The sequence below is a fragment of the Falco naumanni genome, chromosome 3 (genome assembly GCF_017639655.2).
Source record: "Falco naumanni isolate bFalNau1 chromosome 3, bFalNau1.pat, whole genome shotgun sequence".
Lineage (NCBI taxonomy): Eukaryota > Metazoa > Chordata > Aves > Falconiformes > Falconidae > Falco > Falco naumanni.
Window position 1 is genome coordinate 7,934,868 of NC_054056.1, and position 14,637 is coordinate 7,949,504.

Here is a 14,637-nt window from a genome sequence, read left to right on the forward strand (position 1 = left end):
AGAATTTCCTCTTTGCATTGAGCAGGAATTAGGAAAAAAAAATAAATTGATTCAGCATAACCGAAGAAAATTTTTAAATGGATCTTTGCTTAGTTGTTTGATATATATTTTTTGTGCTTGCTCAATGGAATGTGGCTGTCAGGACTGCTCAGCATCATCCCGTGGGTGGGCCTGGGAATGCTGGTAAGCAGAGAAACACGGGCCTTTCCAACTTATTTGACTTAATTGCAAGCCATCGCATCACTCTCACTCAACTGACATGACTGAAATAGTGGACATATACCAAGCGGTGCCCTAATGAAGGCTGAAGAGTAAAAACAGAAAGTCATTTTTACTCCACATACAAAGAAAGGCTAGAGCATGCAGAACAGAGGAGGACATTTTTTAATTTTTCCAGGAAAGACTCTTGATGCTACAGGGCGCTTGGCTCTGTGAGGCACTGCTGCGTGCGCCCACACTGCGCCTGGTAACGCGCGCTCAGGACGGAGCGAGCTGGGTGCATTTTCTGAGTGTAAGTGCCACATAAACGGTGCATGGAACTCGTACGGATCTGTAAGGACAAGGCAAGTGTCCCCCTCTACAGAACAGGCAGCCCCCCCCCCCCCCCCCCAACACATCGAAATCCACCTGCCTGCGTTTGGCATTTGAAAAGGAGAGCCATTCTCCTCCCCTGCACCCAGTCCGCTCCTTCCTCTCACTGAGACCTGCATGTTTTGTCTTCCCAGTTATCACTGTGCAAATTCAAACATGATATTAGTTTAATTAGAGATCAACTCCTTTTATGGAATGCAAATGCCCTATCTGACTAAATCCCCCTTCTGAAGTTGGCAGATGCAAATTAAATCCTGTGCGCTGAAGTGTAATTTGGCTTTGAACACTCTTAAAGGCCCTCAGTGATTCAGTGGGTGGAGGGGAATTAGTCTTAAGCTGCATTTGTTGCTTTCTCCTCCCTTAATTTGTTTATACGAATGCTACTGAAGCAATATTGAATGTAGACAAATTGCCAAGTGGCACACATGAATGAAAGCCAAGGTTTTACTGTGAGTTTTTGGACCTGTAAATAACATAGGTCCAGTCTACCTGAAATAATGGTAAATAATGGGCCATCTGCCACTTCATGTACTGTTAGCTTCTCTGTGACCAGCGGGCTCGCTGTGGCCAAGCGGTCCCTCCTGCAGTCACGCACGGGCATGCCCTACGGCATTTCTGAGCACCCCAAGAGCCCCACTTTTTGCTGAAATGTTTTTCTTTAGCTGTTAAATCCCTGGTCTGATGGGGGATTTTGGAATCCCCGTCCCACTTGGAGAACCCCTGAAGCTCTTCCTACTGATGCACCAAGCTGGTTCCTCCAGACACCATCCTTCTCTGGTGAGCATCAATGACAATTGCAATAACTCCGTCTAGGATTACAAAAAGAAATATCACACCAATGATCTGCAGGAGACTCTTATGAGCTCACACAACGCACTGTTTCTCAGCCTTTTTTAAATCAACAGACAACACAGACATTTTCCAAAACCGATCTATGACAATCTTTTAGCGTTGCCACAATGGCTTTCACGTACAGCCAGTGAGGAGGTACCACTTTGAATGTCCCTTTTCATTTTCCATCACTGCACTTACTTGGAAGTAGCTGCCAATGACTTTGCAGGCCAAATACTGTAATGTGAGTCTGATCACATTGTATGGGTCTGATCAATCCTTTTACTCCATACATTGCAATTTAAGCCAGCCCAACAGATTAATTACAGTCTACAGTCAGCATTTCTCTTTATTGCTCTTAGATCAGAGAGCCATCTAACCCAAGTATTTTTTCTTCACTGTAATGTTTCTACAGCTTTTATTTCAGAGTCTCTGTTTCCTCCCATGTTCTTCCTGTCTCTGATGATTTATTCTTGAGTCTGAATTCAAAGTATATGTTCATCTCACCAGCAGGCATATAATCACACCGCACAAATCACTTGTGTCCCACACTCACCAAATGGCTTTCATGTACTTTCAGGTTTGTTGTTTTTTTGTTGTTTTTTCTTTCTTTTTTTTTTTTTTTTTTTTATAAGGAGTTATTTTAAAGCCTCCTATGTGCTATTTTGTAGAAATGAATCGAGCAGGGGAATCTGTAGGTAACAGGCACTTCAATTCCTATTCCAGTTTTTTCTGCTGAACATTTTAACAACTGAGCAAACAAGCGCCTCTCGATTACATGCTTGTTGCAGACGCTCTGTGCTATGTACACGTTATATAACAATGACTTTGGATCAAGAGGTTTGCAGCTAAAGGGATAAACATTTAGCCCAGATAAGCAGATTTGTAGAAATTATTGTTATCCAGAGCAGGTTTGATTCATTAGGAACCAGCAGTGGACAGCCCTTGAAATCTGACGGGGATAAATTTATCCCACCAAAGTGAAATCTGGTAAGGGATGAGTCTGAATTTGTTATATTCATAACAGCATTTCCTTCTGTCATTTAATACGGCAAAAATAACCATGTGAGAGAAATTATTTTCTCCACCAGTCTCCCTGACCTCAACAAAGACCTGAAACGCAATTGCAGGGAGACTTTTGGGTTCCCCCAGCAGCAGAAATGGGGCAGCAAGCATTCAGAACCAAAGTGCAATGAGATCCTGGGAATTTACTCGGGGCTATTAGGATGGGCAATGGGAAAAGAGCCATATAAATCCATAGGTGATACTGATCCCAAACCCCCAATATTCTCAGCACATTTTCCTAACAGACACAAGATTTTGCTGCAACCCGTGTTCGCACAGAGACTTCTTTGACCCTAGAGATGGACTCACCCAACCTTGTTTGAAGACTTCTAACTTTACTATTCTGACCTAGCAGCTTTACTTGTTTATATTTCTTTCTTTCTCAGTTTCTCTCAGTCTTCCTCTCCCCTCTCCCTCCTTTCCTTCCTTCTGTTTTCACAAGCCTTTTTTTTTTTTGCACAGAGGAACATTATTTTGGGAGAGGGGTGAGTATCTGCCTGTCCTATGCAGTAGGGTACCCAGCTCCCTGGGCAGAAAGTCACCTAGAAAGACCTCATACATCAAGCTGTTCCCATCTTTTAATCTATGAATCGGCCAGGGAAGAAGGCCACTGAAATAAAGCACAGACAAGGGTGGGCAGCAAAGCATGCACTTGTCACAGAATTAGTGCCAGGAATATACGGGCGATCAATCAAAGTTATGGCGTGCTCTCCTTGTGGTTAGTTGATATATAATATCCCCAATCAATAACTAAAGAGAGGGGAGAGAAGAAAGGGATTTGATTTAATATTTGCCTAGGCTTTGTAGAAAAGTAAGATTTATTTCAACATAAAACCCCCAAATTTAGCCTCTAGCTTAATAGCCAATTGGTCCCTGTGATATTGCTGGAATCATATTTACTGTGCATCCTAATACAAAGACATTAATATCCGTATACCTGCTCAGCCATGTCATGCTGGATATTAGCCAGTGTGAAGCATACCTCTGGTCCTGACTTGTGAATAGGCTGCTTAAGGAAACATTTTCTTTATTGCATTTAACATTTTGAATCCCTAAAAGGTTTGCAAACTACCATTGATATTAGCAAGGAGGCATCCAGACCTGATTTGGCTTGGCCCTGCATTACTGGGTCTGTGTATGTCAGACTGAATTAAAGGCAGGGTTGCAAAATGCGTCTGGTAGGTCCAGAACTGGCAATGACCACTGGATCTTTCTGCTTGCCCTTTGTTGTTGTATTTGAGACATTCAATTATGAAATCATGCAAGACATTTCTTTTCCTCTTGCCTTCCTGGATCCCTTAGATCCAGGCCCCTCCTATTCTGGTGCTTTTCTGGTCCATGTGATGTCGTTCATGGGGATCTGCACAAGCTTCACACCCGGGTCTCATATTTTGCCACAACTCCTTTCCAGATACTGCATGGACTGACGCTACAGTAAGAGAAGGCAAATGATCCAGTTCCAAGTAGAACCGTCTTCCAAAGGTTGGGCAGAATCTTGCAGAACTTTATAACTTGTACCTTTTTATGCCTGATCACCTACGGCTGGGAAAAAACAAGCGTAGCCTTTAACTTCAGCTACCAATCCCTGCTCTTGGCCAAGAACACTATGAAAAGCTGTTGTAAAGTAAATATTAGTGAATCCAGACCTTAGTTTTGGCAAAACCTGACACAGAACATAGTAGCAGGTGGTTTAATACCTATTTCAGCAATTAGAGTATTTAGCCAGAAGCACAACTGCCCTCGTAGTCATGTTTGCTTTCAGATCAGTGCAAGACTCTACTTGAACCCTTGCCCACATTCTCAATAGATTAGCTGTATCTGCTGAATTTGACCAGAATGTGCAGTCCTGAGCTTTTAGGTACTTCTAAGTTCTAGTCAGGTCAACGAAAAGAAAAAGGTGACAACCCTGAGGGTGTTGTGAACCTTGTATTCGCAATATCCATCACAATACCAACAAAAATGTGTGGGGAGAGCAGCAGTATGCACTCCCACTTTGCAAGAAAAACAACAACCACCATCCCCTCAGCCCTCTACCTTCCATGGATGCTTCATATTCAAAAACCCTGGAAGCCTGGCTGAGAGAAAGAAATAGGCTCAAGTGTGAAGGAAATTTCTCAGATTTATGACACATGCACTGAGTTCACAGAATTATTCTTACAAGAGCCAAATATATCCTCTCTCCTTGCACAGATTCAAGAGTGACACGTGAATTTTGCCAAACAGTTGACCTTCTGAACCAGTACGGCTTGCAAAATGGGAAGACTAATGTCCTCCAGCTTAGGAATTACTCCATGTGTGACCTGAGCTATTCCTGTGCTATCTTTTGGCCTTCAACTCCATTGCACACATTATTCATTGGCCTCAAATTTATGTTACCAATTTGCGACAAAGTGCAAAGTGAGTGCAGACCATCACGGTTCTCATTTAACAGCTTTTTATACCAAATTTGTAGAAGTACAGGTGAAAATGCAAAAGGCAGAGAACAGCATCTCAGACAAAATCTGCAACTCAGCTGGAATTTCAAAGACTATTTACTCTCAGTCCACTGGCAAGAAACAAATATATCCACAACAGGGAAGTTACTGAAGACAGCTCAAAAATAAATACAATGTGTGTCACCATGGGCCACTGATAGATCCCTCACATCAAGAAAAATCAGTTTGTTTTTCCTTCCATCAAATGTCAGCTGTTTTAGGAATGGTTTGTTCTGTTGATTATTTCTGTTAAATGAGTCCTATTATAATTACAAAGCCTGTGATCTAGAGTTAATCCCTGGCTCCAATCTCCCCGGTCTTTGACAAAATTTGATCTCAATCTTGGCACGAACCATTGTGTTCAGTCTCCTAAAAATTCAGCTCAGGGTAGACAGAGCTCCATAAATGTTCCTGAGGTCGGAAATGAATGCATATGTAGTGCAACAATAGCTGTATTACCAGCCATGCACAGCTCCAAGAGCAAAACGTGGGAGTTTCTTCGGAAATAAAACCAAACAGATGTCTCCAATGAACACAGTTATCATATCGGCAGAATATTTCTTTCAGTAATCTCCCTAGTAATTAATTTTTCTGTTATCACGAAAGGCATTTCAGAGGCTAAGAAGAAAAAAAACACCCGCTTCTCTCACCGGCCTCCACGCTGATCCCAGGATCTCAGCCCGTCTCATCCAAAGGCGGCTTCCGAACAGAAAAGTCACTGGAGACACCCTTGCTCTGCCATTCAGCAGCAGAGGCCAGAGCCCCCATTGTCCTCCTGCAGAGAGAGAGATAACAATGCGTGTTCCCCCCATAAAAGCGAGTTCAAAAAAGCATTTACCTGTAACAACAAAAGCAAGGGGATAAATAAGAAGAAAGCACACGTGGTGTTCAGGATAACATGCAATTAAAGTATTAAAAATTCATACATTTCGATGGGAAACGGCATTGAAATTGCTGAGCCGTTAATGACTTTGAATGAAAGGGGGACTTATCTCTTCACTCAACCGGAGTGTTCAGAACCAAGATAGACCTTTTATCATTTTTAATTGTTTCATTCAAGGCACGCTGGAGATGTGCGCCTGCCAGAGAATTTTTTGTTATTCCAGTGACTGAAAGAAACTTCTCTAACCCTGCTGCTGTTGCCTTGGGTGGTGGAGCTGCCTGGGGAGGATGAGGCGAGGGGAGGACGACCACCGCTGTCTTTCTGCAGGAGCTGGGTGGAGGTGTGTAAGCACCGACCACTCTCATACAGACAGAGCCTGATCTGGAGAGGTTTAGCCCTCATCGGACGGTACCGATCCTGCTGTGCCCGAAGTTCACTTGGCTGAGCCCTTCGGTTGCCGCAGAGCTTTCACTAGGAGAAAATCACCCCTTCCACCAGGGCCAGCACTACACCTAAACCCCTTCTGGTCTTCACAGAAAGGCTTGAATAAGATTTACCAGATGCAGGGCCTTCTGCTCTATGACTGTTGCCCTTTCTACATCACTTTTTAAGCACATCTGTTATTCTTAAAAGACAGATAGACAATCAGCTGGCCAGGTGGACAGGCACAGTAGATATACCAGAGAAAGAGAAATTCATACCAGCATCTCGCTGTCTCTCTGTCTTTAAGAAGCAGCGTTCTAAACATCACTCTTTTCACAGACATAAAGACAAGACGACTGATTGTTTTGTTCTTTATTGTTGGGGTTTTTTTAAGTGAGCTGAGAGTCCACTCTGATCACACAAATGGCTAGAGTGGAGCTTGAAGAAAAAAAGCTCAGCTACTGGGAGAATTGCAACAGAACTGTAATTGGATGACAGCCAGTTCACAATTACAAATAAGGCTGAGGTCTAAGAGATGCATCACATGACACTGGCAATGGAGAGCTCTATTTTCATCCTGTTAGAAAAGCGGCCTGATTTTTCTCATTTTTGGAAGATGATGGGCACCCTTGATTTATAATTTGGCCATTCCGTTTGCAATACTTGATGATGCTTTCTTTTATAATTGTGACCAAAAATGGCAAAAAAGATTTTGCTTACAGAATTCAAAGACACAAAACAAACAAAAAACCAAGAAATGATCTAATGAAAGAGATCAATCAGTAATAATTATAGCCTTAAAGATGAAAACTTTGGGAAGCAATGGAGGTGTGAAAGAAGGAAATTGGAAAGAGTTTTCTGAGCTTAACATCTGGTCGGATACACGTTCTCCAATATGCATCAGATAAATTTGCCTCTTTACAGGGGACAAGAATTACCCACTGATGGTGTTTGCTGTGGGTTCCCTCAGCACCCAATGTGTAACACACCGAGGGCCATCCCTACAGCTACAGCACTGCCTTTTGTCCCGTTTGGAGAGCTTTAAGTGTGATTTTATTGGAGGTTTCCCCTTTACTTTAATCTTGTGCTGTTGGTGTGGATGAATGAGTTCCAGAACTACGTGTATCTGTGTAAGTAAGTGTGGTCTTACTGAACAGAGAAGAGTTAACGCGGGCTTTTTCCAGAAGTAGACCTTTCTCTCCAGGTCAGCATTGTGAAGGGCACAACTGAATGGAGACCTGGTAGCCGTGACCTGTGCTCCCACCAGCAATGTTCACAAGCTATTGATTTATTAAGCTTATCCCACAGAAATACTTAAGATTTAGGTATGTGCTTAAAATTAGGAGTGCCACTCTGAAATGGGGCCATCATGGCTGTAACTTCTGTGATTGCTGTAATAAAGACCATTTGTCTTTGCTGAATTTTAACATGCAGATGTAGCATATCCCTGTGTTATTTCTCCATTTGCAACAGGAAAATACCAAGAGGTGAATTTTTTTAAAATTACTTTTTTATTGGCATTTTCATTTTATAAATATAAACATCATCTGGTTCACATTACTCAGTCAGCCACACAGGAAATGGCAATAGGTTTTGTTGATATTATTTTTCTACGAGGGATTAACAAGGATAATATTTATATACGTATTAAGAGATCGGTGCATACCCTCAGGCAGCGGCAAAGAGAATAAGATATATCAGCAGTATCAAAACAAGTTGCAGGTGGCTGGCCGTTATTGCATTTCAGCGGTATGGCAGGACCAAGGGCACGGAAAGGACACCCCTTTGGATACTGGCACGGGATTACTCTAAACTACATCATCTTGTGCCGCTCACCAGAAAGGGGACAGTTTTCCCAGAGAGGTTCCAGCAGTTATCCATCTGATCAGCTACCATGGGGCGGAAGATGTGGGGCCAAATCTAGCAGCTGTATTTCAGCAGGGCGAATGAGGGAGGAATTTCCCTCTGAAGAAAATATTAGATTTCTTACACTCTGGTTCTCTGTTAGTCTGACTTGGTACATGTTTATGATGATGAAAACCAAGTGTTGTGGTACTGTTTGGTGCTCCCAACACCAACCAAAGGCCCTTTTGCAGGGTATGACCCACACAGCCTGCAGCACACACCCATCTGCACGGGGCAACTTTGGCACTGAACCGAACCACCTAAATTAAGCAGAAGACAGCCCAGTTGGCTTCTGCAGTCAACAGCAAGACACGGGTATCATCAAACTGTGCCAGGCTATCTGAGGACCCAAGCTGGCTTCTGCAGGGCAACCTTCCATTTTCATTGCCTCAAGAGGGAACATTGGTGGGATTTATCTCACTATATGTTACTAATGTAGTATCTTTATTTATATCTAAAGACACTAATGTAGTGTCTCTATCGACTGCCTGGACGAAGGGATCAAGGGCACCCTCAGGCAGTTGGCAGATGACACCAAGCTGGGTGGGAGTGTGGATCTGCTGGGGGGCAGGAGGCTCTGCAGGGGGGTCTGGGCAGGCTGGACCATGGCCAAGGCCAAGTGCATGGGGTTCCACACGGCTCCATGCCGGGTCCTGCCCATGGGGAACAACAACTCCACACAGCACCACAGGCTGGGGGCAGAGCGGCTGGGAAGGTGCCCGGTGGGAAAGAACCTGGGGGTGCTGGGTGACGGCCAGCTGGGCATGAGCCCCCAGTGTGCCCAGGTGGCCAAGAGCAACCTGGCTTGTACCTGAAACAGTGTGGCCAGCAGGACCGGGGCAGTGACTGTCCCCCCTGTGGTCACTGCTGCAGCCGCCCCACGACCCCTGGGCTCAGCATTGGGCCCCTCACAGCCAGAGGGACGCAGGGGGGCTGGAGCGTGTCCAGAGCCGGGCAGGGGGCTGGGGAAGGGGCTGGGGCACAGGGCTGGTGGGGGGCAACTGGGGGAGCTGGTGGGGGTTCAGCCTGGAGAGGAGGGGGCTCGGGGGGAGCCTGATCGCTCCCTACAGCTGCCTGACAGGAGGGTGTAGGCAGGGGGGTCGGTCTCCTCCCAGATGACAAGCGACAGGACAAGGGGAAACAGCCTCAGGTTGCACCAAGGGAGGGGGTTAGATCGGGTGTTGGGAAACATTTCTTCATTGAAAGGGCTGTCGGTCACTGGAACAGGCTGCCCAGGGAGCTGGTGGGGTCACCATCCCTGGGGGTGTTTAAAAAATGTATAGGTGTGGTGCTTAGGAACACGGTTTATCGATGGACTTGGCAGTGCTGGGTTAACGGTTGGACTTGATGATCTTAAAGGTCTTTTCCAACCTAAATGATTCTAACATTCTGTGATTCTATTTTGCTCTTTTGCGTGCCCTTTTGACGGCAGACCTCTAACAGTTTTATGCTGCTCTGTCCTTCCAGTTCCTCCACAAGTGACAGCCTCTTTAATCCACACTAGATCTGTGTAGGATGGAAAGCAGTGAGGGAAAGAAACCTTGTGGCATTAGAGATGGGAGACAAAAAGGCAAGCTGTGATTGATGCCTGTAATACCGACCACACAAATCATAGAGCTGAGTGAAACTCCTATAATTTAAGGGAGAAATAAGAAGTGAAACATTATGCCCATGTCACATATGATGGCTCTTGGAATAAGACAAACACTGTGCAATCAGTTTAGACAGGAGGACACAGAAGAGAGGCCACACACTGAGATTATAAATACATGGACCCAAAATTGTCCATTCCCAGGTCTGGATGTCTGGCACGACAGTATCAATCTGAAACAGACTGCAGCAGCTACTCCAGGAGACTCTTCACAGAATACAGTGAAAGGCAAAGCATCCCTCTCATTTAATTGCTTTGAAATGCTTTCCACTCTTCCTGTACAAAGATTTTGTCTGGGCCAACCTCCTTTCAGGTCAACAGGACATAAACTTTGTGACTGACTTTAATGAGATTTTGTTCATGGTCTGAAAATTAGAGCCTACACTGAATAAAGCATGAATGCTCCTAATTCCCATTTACTCTTACTTCTTCAAGTGCAGGTCTAGCCCCCTGAGAGGAGCTGCTGGCCCCCCAGCGTGCTCACTGGCACCCCAGCCAGGGAAATTTTTGATAGAAAAGGGTACAACTGTCCTGGTCCCACCTGTACTGCCTGGACGTCCACATGCCTCCCAGAGGAGGTCTTGCAGGAGGAGGAATGCTTTATTTGTTAATCCTAGCAGACCAAAGGCCAAGTTTTATGATGTGTTTCAGCAGCATCTCAAAGCATTTAAGCAGAATATTGTCCCCTCTCCCATACCATGTGCAACGTGAAGCCTCACACAGAGATACAGCTTCTAGGAGGCAAATATAGGATGGGCTCTTCCTCTTTCAGTGCGGCGGTGTGGGCATGGAAGAAGAGGCACTGAGACAATCCAAGGAAGCTTTTCATGGATCCAGCCTGGGCTGGAGGGAGGCGGATGCAGGGGGTGGTCACTGACCTGAGGCAGGTGAGGAGCGATGCTGTGCAGCTGATCCCTGGTGCTCAGCAGAGGAGGTGGAGCTGTGCTCTCCCCTGCTCCCTCCTTGCACCGTGCCGCTCGTGCTCTGCTGGGTGCAAGGGGGACATGGACCAGCTCAGTGATGGTGCTGCAGAGGAGCTGTGCAAACGCTCTCGCAGGAAGCAGCCGGCGTGTGCCTGGAAGGAGGATGAAGCAATGGTTGTATTAGGGCCGGGAGGGATGGTTGCTGTATCTGTTAATCAACTTTATGAAAACCTTTGGGGTCAAAAGAGTAATAAAGTAATGAAGGACAAGCCCGTGCTGCTTCTTTGCACTTTCCACCTTTCTAGTCATTTTATCCTTCCTTCCAACAAAACCAGCTTGTTTGGCCTGACCTTGTAATGTGACAGCTCTGTTCAGCCTGGCAAAATTAAGATGATTTGTCCCCCTTCATGTCACTGCATTTGCTTTCACTGTGCTCCTCCAATCTGTTTGCTTCAAGCTCACGGCTCCCTAATTGTATTCCAATGGAGACAAACCTCATGATTAAAACTCAAATGTGAGCCTATCCAGGCTTCAGCAGCACAGGTGACAGGGACCCTGAAATTACAAACTCAATCTTTCTGATGGATTTAATTTGGGCATCTGTTTTGTCACCCTTGTGTTCGGTGCAACAGCAACCCCCGCCCCGCCTGCTCCTCCTTCTCTCGCTCCCCCTAGCAATTTCCTCATTGCTTAAAAATATTCAGTGAGGCTACATCAAAGTGAATATTGAGACTTGTATTGTTGTTGCCAGGGGTGACATTAGATGAGAATTATATGAAACAATAAGGGTGCTGGAGTATAATCCATTTGACATTTGGAACATGTTCCCAGCGCTCTGTGCTCCTCGAAACATTCACACAACAGAACTGCCTTAATTTTCATCACAATATTTGTGTGTGTCAGTAGATTTATCTCTCTTTTCATTTCTCTGTCTGGTCATTCTCTGCAAGGCCAACAAAAAGAAAAACCTCACTTCTGGGGCTGCTGCTCTGTCCAAGCACCATTTTTGCTTGCTTATACCCAGAAGACAAGCGGGGCAGTAAATTGCTACCTGCACATGGCTGGTCCAGCATCGGACCATCGGACCAGCGCTCATTGCTCTTGTGCAAAGCCATTGAGCTCTCACCCTTCCACTGCTGCGCTTCCATGTCCTGGGCCAAGTTTTGAAATTTTGGGACACCCTGGGAAGTAAAGTCGAAGAAGCCCGTGTCAAGCCATTTTAGTTCAGAATTGCACCAGAATGACAGACACAGACAGTGAAGAAGTGCTCGTGACAGATCGGTTCCTGCTTTCCTTCCTCTGGCAAGCTGCCATGAAGGAGCTCACGTAGGGTCCCGGTGCACGAACAGAGCATGTACCTACAAAGCTGATGGCTTGCTAACATGGCCTCATGCTGCTCAGGCACTGAGCCCCCCTGCTGAATGGCTCGGTTGGCCAGCTCAGGCACAGCATGGCACAAATGTGGTGCTGTGACACTGGAGCACAGCCAAACCGTGCTTCTACCCCCCAGGCTGCACTACACAAACACAGGAAAGCACAGCTACAAAGGAAAACCCAAATTCCTCTGAATTTCCAAAGGCTTCAGAAAAAGTTTTCAACTTCATGGCCACAGCACATCTAGGAGGAAGTATTTTAGACTCTGATTCTCCTTTGCATCCCATTATCCCAGGAGTCTGCAAAGGAGCCAGCGCAGGTCACGAGCCTTGTTCCCACTGGGTGACGGTGATGTGGGCGCCTAGCCTTCTCCTTCCTAAAGTCTACCTTAATCGTCGCTCTTTGTCCCGTATTACACATGAAGACTGACATTTTTAGGAATAAAAGCCTGGCCTCCTCAAAAGCATCATCACTGAGTTCAACTGGTCCAGAACTACAACCAGTGAGTCAGCTCAAATATTCATGAATCCACACAAATACATGAATAGATGCACCAGCATACACACAGAAACTCCTCCTCCACAAACTCAATATCCATATTCCAAGTAATTATCTCAATTACAGATGCAAAAGGATTATCTCATTTGCTTGCTAGATTCCCCATGCACAGTATCTTTCCACTCAAACTGCAGTCTCTGCCATATGCTCATCCCCTGCCCGATGCACTGCCTTGCAGCTGAACTGTTATTCCTTACGACCACTGAGCAATTTAGCTGTGAAATTACCCCGTACAGCAGTGGATCACTTTTCATCTGGAAAATGTGCAATATTGCATCTGAAAGAGATACAATACAGAATATACAGCATGGGCTGAACTTTGCAGAGGTTTTAAAGGATTTGGGGTTACTGTTAATTTTGATGAGGATTGTAGGCTTTCGGTACTTGTCATGTGTGAGAGAGAGAAAAATGTGGGGAAAGTCAGAGCGGTCAGAGCAGGCAAATTTACATTCCAAGATTACAACAGCGAAGTCTTCAGCATGACTGCATTAAAAATGTGTTTATCCCATATTGTATCCATGCTTTATGTTATTTTCACTTTAGAAATCATTATCTTTCCCTTTGAGCTGCATGTTGTGAATTATTTCCTATGAGAACTGCATCTAGCCTGGAGATTCAGTCCAGGTTCGTTTAAAGTTTCCTGAAGGTTCATGAACTTGTTTGAGTGTCTGGGCTGATTTATGGGGCTGACGTGAACACAGGTGAGACTCATTGGCCTCTGCTTGAGATGCTGGGCACGTTCTTACTAAAATCTCAAAGTGAAGCTTACAGAACCTGAACCTTCCTAAACTGCCAATGAATCAAATGTTTGTAAAAATTTTGCAAAATGAAAAAGCGAGAGATCCCTGTACTGATGATGTTTCTATCCTGGAAGACAGCAGTGTAAATTATTTTGTTGCTGCATGTTCCCATCTCTGCAGGACTGGAAACGGCAGTTTTGGTTATTCAGGCTGTGTTCCATCTTGCTGCAAATGTTGGTTCTGCATATGGTTTTATCAGCAGGGCTGGTCCCTGCTTTCCTTCCCCAGGAGCACTGGCTGCTGTGGTCCCTCTGACCAGCATCCACATGGGCACTAACTTCTGGGTTGCCTCTGACCAGGAAGGGGAAGATACATCTGACCTGATTTATGAATGAGTTCCTACGCAGGGTAACAAGAAAATGAAAGCTGCTCAGATGGCGAAAGTATGTTTATATAAAGAACAAAACACTAAAAAATCCTTTGGAACAAAATGGTTACCTCTTTTGGAAACCATATACGACAACTTGAAAATGATAATTTTTTCTCCCAGTATGGAGATGTGTTGATGTGGCTCCTTTCCCATGAACAGCCCCAGAACGACAAATCAGTGGCTGCTCCACAGCCCAAGTCAGAAATTTCCTTTGCTGCCCATAGCCACTGACTCCACCGGCTTCCCTGACATCATTTTCCTTACACCTTGGCCCTTTTTATGATGAGTGATGCTAAAAGGTATTAGGTTCTTCTATTAAGAATATGGCCTAACGATGCACTGTATTGACAGAAAATATTTGAGAAGCTCCATCACACTTCTCTCTACCAGCAAGGATGCTGATGGGGACTAGCTCCACTTCAACATCCAACCTCTCGGTCCTTGGGCAGCTGCCAGTGTCCTGCCCTTTGCCCAGTGAACAACAACGTGAAAGATTTTCCCACTGGAAAGTACATGTGGAGCATTTTACTTGACATTTATGGAAATGACTCCAGAAGACAGGGGGCAGGGCAAAGGTTGGCTAAGGTGAGAATAGCAGAAGCTGCTCCCAACCCTGCCAGCCCTTACACAAGGTCCTGGTTCTGAAACCTCTGTACCAGCCTCTTAACTAAGTATGAAGATAATTAAATTTTGCAGTGTGGTTACACCTCAGTAAATATTGTCTATAAAAATCAATTGGCATTTACTGTACTTTATGTATAATAACGATTCTTATAAATCTAAATTATC

The 14,637-nt window shown here is 45.0% G+C and overlaps 1 long non-coding RNA gene across 2 annotated transcripts in view; it reads right to left on the reverse strand.

Moving 5' to 3' along the window:
* The window catches only part of LOC121085787, a 159,755-nt gene extending 148,861 nt beyond the window's left edge, over positions 1-10,894 (reverse strand). The window contains exons 1-2 of one of the 2 annotated variants that reach the window (XR_005827189.1): positions 10,702-10,894; positions 5,612-5,736 (exon numbers count right to left, since the gene is read on the reverse strand). This is a non-coding gene — a long non-coding RNA (uncharacterized LOC121085787). Of the gene's footprint in view, positions 1-5,611; positions 5,765-10,701 lie in introns of those variants that run through there. The other variant, XR_005827190.1, reaches the window with a different exon arrangement.
* Between the last annotated feature and the right edge of the window lie 3,743 nt (positions 10,895-14,637).